The following is an 8,970-nucleotide window of genomic DNA, read 5'->3' on the forward strand; positions in this document are numbered from 1 at the left end:
TATTGACTGAAGAGAAGTCCCATATCGTTACTTGGAAGTTAAGATTTATAATATTTGCACTAAAAATTAATTCATGATTAGTTGGTAAGATTTTGTGTTTTAACAGTTAAATGTAGTGAAGTCATAAGTTTCCAAAAAACAAACTTCAGTATTTCTCAAATAAATATATTCAGTTACTGTCCACTAATGGTAAGTAAGCCTGTTTCTGTTACTAGTAGAAAAGTTTTACTTTTTATGTGATTTGTTCAGACTAATATTTACTCAATATTGGCCCCAATCCTTAGTTTGTAACCGTTTACCTGCGTTTAGCGAAAAAAAGAGAATTACAACAAACCAAATGAATAAATCAGCAAAACTAAAGCAAACGACCATATAAGGAAAGGAGAGGAAGATGAAAGAGACGAGAATGAAGAGACGAGGTTAAAGGTCAAGAGAGGCAGGAGAGGGCAGCAGTGACGTGACGAGTCGCTGAGTGTGTGTCGGTGTGTGGGCTGTGTTTCCATCTCGTCTCTCATGAGCCACAAATCTCCATGAACCTCCAGGACCAAGTCAGTCTGGGTGAGATTCAATCAGGACGTCTGAGACGTGGCTCGAAATGACAAGAACATGCATTTATGCTACATCATCTGAACCTGAGACTCTAACTGATGTTGCATCAATAAATAAAAACAGCTTTAACTTCAGTCTTTAGGCTCATAATATCAGACATTTATCACAAAGAAACTTCGAAAGATAGAGTTTAACTGCAAAAACACAGAACCTACCAAGTTAGTCTGTAATTCCTCAAAATTGGTAAAAAAATTCTAATTTCACTGGCAGATTATTTCACAACCAATGGGCACTGCACTGTTACCTGGCAACCCCGGCCATGCCTAGCCAGTTACCTGGCAACCCCGGCCATGCCCAACCTGTTACCCGGCAACCCCTAGTAACCCAGTTCTAGTTCCACTGGCAGATTTCACTTATAATAAGACATTTTTCTAATGTTATAAGCAAAATAATCTGGCAGTAGGAATCACTGACGTAAAATAGACTCCCACATCTTGCTGAAAACTAACTTGCAAGTTAGTTTAGTCTCACTTCAAGCATATGAATATATTTGAACTGGAAACTAGATAAAAATACTTTTAATATTTTATGCTTTTGCAGTGTTTTGATTTCTTCAGTTTTTTCTTAAGGTAGTATTTTCACTTAATTCTGATTGGTTCTTTTTATTCAAGAAATACACTGACTGAATTAAAACAATCTGTCATTCACTGGTGGTTTATTAATTAACATACACTTTGCAGTTACTTGAGTGTTAACATCATAATTTTGCGTATAAAAGGCACATGAAACTTCACACCTTTTTGGCCTTGTTGGTGTTCCGTACATAAGGAACAGGAACCTCAGAGCAGAGATTCTTTGTTCACATAGATATAAACAGACATCAGTTTCACTGGACATTCAGATTGTTAATACAAACACAATGCCACAGTTTTTGAGTAAAACTATAGTGAGGATGGAAACCATCTCCCCAGGAAAAATGTTGGTGTTACAACAGTCAGACCGGTGCGGTGCGGCGCCTCCTGCCCCCGGTGCGGCGCCTCCTGCCCCCGGTGCGGCGCCTCCTGCCCCCGGTGCGGCGACCAGGCATCTCCTATGGATTCAGTAATGGAGAAAGCAACAGAGAAACTTCTCTATTTTAAAGCAGATTAACGTTTAACTTCTCTGCTGAACCCTGGACCATGACTGCAGAGTACAAGGCTGTCTGAATGTGTGTGTGTGTGTGTGTGTGTGTGTGTGTGTGCGTGCGCGCGCGTAGGATCCAAAGCAATATTTGTTAGTTTGTGTTATCTACTGACCTCAGGAAGTATTTGTGATTGTGTCTACATACACACGGCGTGATAAGGCCAGGAAGAGTGTGTGGACACAGGATGTTGAGTTAACATGAGGGAGGCTGATCCACCGAGGCGGCTGGAGCAACAATCTGCCACATGGATCCCAAGAACCGATGCAGAGACCAGACACTGTCTGCTTCCTGTCACTATGTAAACACTGCAGCACCAAAATGTTCTTATGCTGCAAAAACATCATTTTACCAACTTTGTCTGGCTTCCTCCAAGTCGCAGAGCGGTCACTCCACCACATTTTGTAGTTTGATAGCAGCAATATGATTATCTAACAGCAGAGAAACTTTTTATTCCCAAGTTTACTAAAGACGTCAACAACATAACACTGGATCATCCAACCCTCCGTGTTGGAGTTGGAGTCTGACACACAGGAGGGGAATGAAGAACCTGCAGAACCAAACATTTAGAGGAACCCAACAGAGTTATTACTGGAGTTATTACTGGTGTTATTACTGGTGTTATTACTGGAGTTATTACTGGTGTTATTACTGGAGTTATTACTGGAGTCATTACTGGTGTTATTACCAGTGTTATTACTGGAGTCATTACTGGAGTTATTACTGGTGTTATTACTGGAGTTATTACTGGTGTTATTACTGGAGTTTTTACTGGTGTTATTACTGGAGTTATTACTGGAGTTTGTACTGGTGTTATTACCAGAACAGGTTATTTATCTCTTAAGTTTACCTCAGCGGGATCGTGTGCGCCTCCTTTCACTCAAACTGGACTCAGGCTGACATGTATGGATATTTACATCAACCTCCTGTATGGAGTTCTCTCTATTAGAACAGTTGGAGCAACCGTAAAGGACACAGACTTTAGACATTTTGATGCTGGATCAGCAGAAATAAATGGACTGAACTTACTTCCTGTCCTCCATGTGCATTGGGTGACGTCGGTGCTACATCATCTGAAACCCAGTAATAGCGAATGGAGAAAACGGAATGGACTGAAAAGTATAATCCAAAAATAATATCTAAGCATCACCAGAGAGAATACATTCAATCTTTTTTGCTCTTGTAGACACTCAACATACAACAAAGTAATTATTTAAGGGCTGAAAAAGTGGATTTTGCATGATATGTTCCCTGAAATTCAAGTGTACTAAGATATTTGCTCTGGAGACTAGACCAAAATAATCGGTAAGATGTATTGTTTTGCAGTGCATTCCTTTTAAAGGCCATGTAAGGACATGATTATAGATTCATATTCACACTGCGTTACGCTGGGGAAGGAGCAGAGAACCAAACTTCAGTCTCTCTGGTGGCTCTTCCAGGATCTGGAATCAGGAGACAGGGTCAAAGTTTATGCTTCTAAAATATTCAGTTAATGATTGACTGCTGCAGGACTGCACTTTGTTCAGGGAAGGATTTACGTTTTTTTCTTTAAGAACAGAAATATATTTAATAGATGCAAAAATATTCATAACACCTGCAACATTTTGGTTTCTTTTTTCATTTTCTTACTTCACAACCACAAATTTCAGCAGGTTTTATTGAGGTTTTATTTGATAAAGTAAAACAAAATAGTGGGTAATTGAGAATTGGGTCAGTCTTCAAGTTTTGCCACAGGCTGGACTTTGACTGGGCCACTATGGCTCTGCCTCTGTCAACCTGCTGGAAGTCCGATCTCTACCACAGATTCAGGCTTTTCTTCCATGATGATAAAAAATGTTTCAGATCCCCATTAGGCCTGAAACGATTAATCAGATTAATTGATTAATCGGTTATTGATATTCATCATTAACTGGAGTAAACCAACTAGAAGAAACATTTGCTGAAAGAGCAACAACATGTTCAGAGCAGAAATCAAATCAAAACTGAACAAAAATAGAACATTTTGCATTTTACATAAAAACTGAACATTTCCCATATGAAACTCCTCAACAGACAATTTTAACCGGAAATGGTTCAAATAAAAATAATAAATTAAACACCTTTTGCTGTCCAGTTATTAATCAGTTACAGATTTTTACAGGTTGATGTTTGGAGGATTGTTTACTAAAGGCTGCTGCGTTGTTGCATTTTAGGCTACAAAATGTGTATTTTCTTATTTTGCATTTTAAAATGTATTTCTTCTATTGCATTAAAAAATGGTTAAATGAAAAATCTGCAGAATGTGTCATGATGTGAGGTGGTGAGGTAGACGTGGAGCCAGGTGTGATGAATAAATGACGGTTCAATGATGGAGAAACGGATCTCCAGCAGCAACGGACAGAACCGACACAGGAGGGGGAACAGGACACAGGTGGGGGAACAGGACACAGGTTGGGGAACAGGACACAGGGGGGGAACAGGACACAGGTGGGGGAACAGGACACAGGTTGGGGAACAGGACACAGGTGGGGAACAGGACACAGGTGGGGAACAGGACACAGGTGGGGGAACAGGACACAGGTGGGGGAACAGGACACAGCATTTGGTTGGCACAGAGACTCAACTGACAGAAAAACTCAAATCCTCACAGAATATGGACATTTTTCATCTGATTAGTTGCCAGAATAGTTGATTCATCACCAGATGAATAAATCAATCATCATAATAGTTGATTAGCCATCAGAGTCATGGATCCTCACGGTTAGCTGCAGCCTCCTGGCCGGCTAAGCTGAGCTTTAGAGTAAAATGGAGCAGCTGTGTGTAAATGAGGATGCTACGTTACTGTTTCCGTCAGCAGGATGGTGTCCTGAGCCGGACCTGCAGGCGGCCCAGTCAAAGCCAGATTCCCGTCAGCTCGTCTTGTTTATGGATCCGTCTTCTCTACAGACTGACTGATGCGACTCTCAGGCGGACAGGAAGCCCAGAGATGACAGCGCGCCGTGAGAGGAACAGGAAATAAACTGCAACACTAACCAGACTCTGAGCTTTGGATCTGTTCTGAGATCAGGAAGGAAAAGTGTGAAAATTATTCCACATCAAACTGAAGTCAAGAAGAAGGAAAATGTTTTGTTAACAGGAGAAATTAAGATTATTTTATAGTTTGTAAAAGATTATCCATGTGACAGTTCAGAAATATGGTGGTGTGGCGGCGCAGGTCAAAGCACAGCCTCAGTCCTGGTGGCGGCGGTCGCAGGTTCGATTCCCGGCCCGGCGCCACGTCTCCCCCCTTCCTGTTGGACACTAGAGCCAACTAAACCTGACAGAAAAGTTCAGATTCAGTTTATCTGTGAGAGACACAAAGTTAATCAATAAAATATGATAAGATCTATGGAAAGATTCAGAGACAAAACAGCAAAAGCTGAAATAAAAAGAAAACACAAAATGGACGGAGAAGCTGATCAATAAAACAGATTAGAACAAGAGTTTTTGACAAATTAAAATAGTGGAAAAATATCAATAAACAGAAAACAGACCTCTACTGATCAGAGGTCAAAGGTCAATCGTTTGACAATGAGATCAAATCTTGTGGTGCAGCTCGTTTGAACGCACATTTTAAAAGATGTTAACAGCTTATCAATAATATCAATAATTATTTCTGCAAATGGAGGGAATCTGTGTTTTATTCTCCCAGATGGATTATTTAAAAAGATTTAAAACTCAAGAAATAACAGTTTTAAATGTTCTTCATACTGACAGTGTTTTTTCTACAAAATTTCTTTAGTCATTTACCTAAAACAATGTGTGTGTGTGTGTGTGTGTGTGTGTGTGTGTGTGTGTGTGTGTCTGTGTGTGTGTGTGTGTGTGTGTGTCTGTGTGTGTCTGTGTGTGTCTGTGTGTGTGTCTGTGTGTGTCTGTGTGTGTGTGTGTGTGTGTGTCTGTGTGTGTCTGTGTGTGTCTGTGTGTGTCTGTGTGTGTGTGTGTCTGTGTGTGTGTGTGTGTGTCTGTGTGTGTGTCTGTGTGTGTGTGTGTGTCTGTGTGTGTGTCTGTGTGTGTCTGTGTGTGTGTGTGTGTGTCTGTGTGTCTCTGTGTGTGTGTGTGTGTGTCTGTGTGTGTCTGTGTGTGTGTGTGTGTGTGTGTGTGTGTGTGTGTGTGTCTGTGTGTTTTGAAGGAAAACATTAAAAATGACCTGACAGCGCCGCAGTCGGCCTGTTCAGCTGGAATGTAAATGAAGCATAAATTACATGTAATTAGCTGTAAATGGGCTAAATCAGAAACTGAGCCAAACCAAGCAGCATTTCAATGTTTACTTCTACAAATTACAGATCTATGTTCAGCATTCAAATCGCTTTCAGGTCAAAAGTTCAATCTAATTATCCAGAAAACGACTTTGAGGAAACGGTCGCCGTTCTCAGAGAACCAGCTGATTCTTCCTCTGTGGGATTCAGTCGGTTCAAAGATTTAAATTCTCTATATATTGGGTTTGACCCCAGGAGGAAACATTGGGAAAAGGGAAATCCAGTTACCACAGATTCTTCTACTGGTTGCAAGGAAAATGATAACTGTGTCCTGGCTGAAACCTTTACCTCCCATCCTTCAACAATGGCAGAAAAGATTGAAGAATGTGTATATAATGGAAAGGATAACGGCAAAACTTCATGTAAAAATGGATGTTTTTCTGAGTGTATGGGCCCCAGCTACTTCCCTCTTTGGAGGGCCACACAGATAAAGATGCTGTGGGTTATAAAAAGCTGTCGGTCCCCTTTGTATGTGTCTCTCTTTTAATGGAAGACATTGGATATGTGCACCTCCCCATGAGGGCCTTTCTAACAAATGTCAATTGCTGAAATGAATTTAAATGTTTGCTGAGGCTTTTCTTTCTCTCTCTCTCTCTCTCTCTCTCTCTCTCTCTCTCTCTTCTGTTGTACTATGTATGTGCATGTATAGATATACATATGCATATGGGTTGGATTCATAATATTCTTAAATAAAGAATGTTAAAAAAAAAAAAGATTTAAATTCTCATATTGATCCATAACAAACTCAACAGATTTGAAGATTCAGACCATGGAGACACGTGAAAATATGTTTTATTAAACAATCTCTATGTTTACATCAGTTTCTTTTGTGCTTTGTTATCTTTCACTCTCTCCTTCAGTGGTGTTCCTTAAAAGGGAGTTATTAGTTCTACTGTCATTCTACGGAAGCCCATTTCTGCCATGAAAGGAAACATTAAAGCAAGCTCAACAAGAGGTCATAATCATGGGTTTACAGTCATAGTTATCATCTGTCGAGTCCATTATGAGAGAAAATCAACATTATGAGATATAAACTCATAAATATGCGATTCAAATTCATAGTTATGGGATTTATTGTAATTATTATGAGTTGAAGTCATAAATATGAGTCTGCTTCTCTAAGGATTATTCTATAGAAGCCCATATCTCATAATTATGACTTTATATCTTATTTACTTTCTATCTCATAACTTTGATTTTGAAAGTCGAAATTAAGACTTTTATTCTCGTAATGAAGACTTCCTGTTGGGCTTTTATTTTTTTGTTTCATGGTAGTAATGGCCTCCCGTAGTTGCCACATGCTTGTTTTGGTTGTTTGATCAAATGTCATTTAAACTAAACTGGATTCTATACAGTTAGATATGAATTGTCTTGTAGAATGACATCCATTGTGAATTAGTGCTTTAAAATATAAAATGAAATGAATTTTATATAAATGACTCAACAGTTTTTTTATGTCCCCATGAAACGAGCAGCATTTCAGATAAGCTCTGCTTTTTCACGAAGCTAACGCTTTGGAAATGCTATGAGCGGGATTGGTTAAAAATAAAAATAAAAGTTATAGTTATGCTTTGCTTTCCTTATAGACCAACAGTTTGGCCTCTGGCACATCGACTGACTGTTGTGTTCAAGTTGTGCTAAAAGGAGTTAGCATACTGTAGCTATGCTAGCTTAAAATAGCATTTCAATGCTAGCATGTAGCAGCTAATGCTAATGTTAGCGTCGATAGTCCAGATGTCTAAAGAAAAGCCACGAATTATCAGAGAAACAAAGATGAACTTTGGTTCAATCAGCTGAAGAACCTGAAGATCAAAAACTATAAATATTTATGATTTTTATCTCATCAATAATTTAGCTGCAAAAAGGCCTTTGGAATAGAAAATGTTGTTCATTTTGTCAATTAAAATGTGATTAGTTAATTACAGACTGTGCAGTTTTACTTTAGCCCAACACCACTGCTCATGAAATGTCAAATATTTTTTAAGAGACTGAAAGTGAAAAAGTTCAAAGGATATGAATAGTTTTGCAGATCACAATAAACTCCGCTTCTCTGGTTTAATAATAACAGTTATACTGCATATGAAGCAGTTTGTTTTTTAATGAATATTAAGTGAAGCTGTGCAGCAGCAGCTCGATTCAATAATCCTGCACACACATTAAACTTGTTAGTTTTTCTGGGATTTAACTGCGGCTGTAAAGCAGAAAGCGCGTCTCTGCTGAAGCGCTCAGCAGTTTTTAAGGAACTGCGGCGCTAGTCAGTTAGTGCTGCAGCGACCACATCACAGGCCGAGTCGTTCCTGCAGGACGCCACTGCACACATCGCTGCTGGGTGGCCATTTTCTTAGGCGTCGCCATGCGGGCGTGCTCCACGAGTAAAACATGAGTGTGTGTGTCTCCACAAAGTCTGGAGGTCCCTGAAGCTGCTGTCAGGATCCTGTTGGACACTTCATTAGTGTCTGAGCAGCAGAAACAAACATCAACTGGTTCAGCCGTCTGCTGTCACTGAACAATGAGCCCCGAGGTGAGGAAGACGACAGAAAGTCACAGAATCAGGAGCAGAAACGACTCAACTGTTTTATCTGCTTCTAACATGAAAGCTGCAGTTTGTGACAATTATAAAAATGTTTTTACACATTTATTCAAACTGTCTTCATGTTTGTTATGACACAGATTATCTGTGAACAGATGGATCTGCTGCTAGAAATGAACCAAAAACAACCAATCAGAGCCAGGAGGCGGGGCTTGGCGCTGTCAATCAAGGAGGGTGACTGACAGCATAAGACTGGCTCTGATTGGCTGTTTCTAGTCAGCAATGTGAAGAAAACAGAGGAGCTTGATTTGTCTCATACCAAATAATATGTAAAAACATTTTTTTATATAAAAACTACTGCAGCTTTCAGGATGTTTCCCTCCTTCAGTCCAGTCGACCCGGTTCTACTGGACCCAGAACTCCATCATCTGCTCCTC

The sequence above is a fragment of the Poecilia latipinna genome, unplaced genomic scaffold (genome assembly GCF_001443285.1).
Source record: "Poecilia latipinna isolate Pla-1442-1.1 unplaced genomic scaffold, P_latipinna-1.0 Scaffold1635, whole genome shotgun sequence".
Classification (NCBI taxonomy): Eukaryota; Metazoa; Chordata; class Actinopteri; order Cyprinodontiformes; family Poeciliidae; genus Poecilia; species Poecilia latipinna.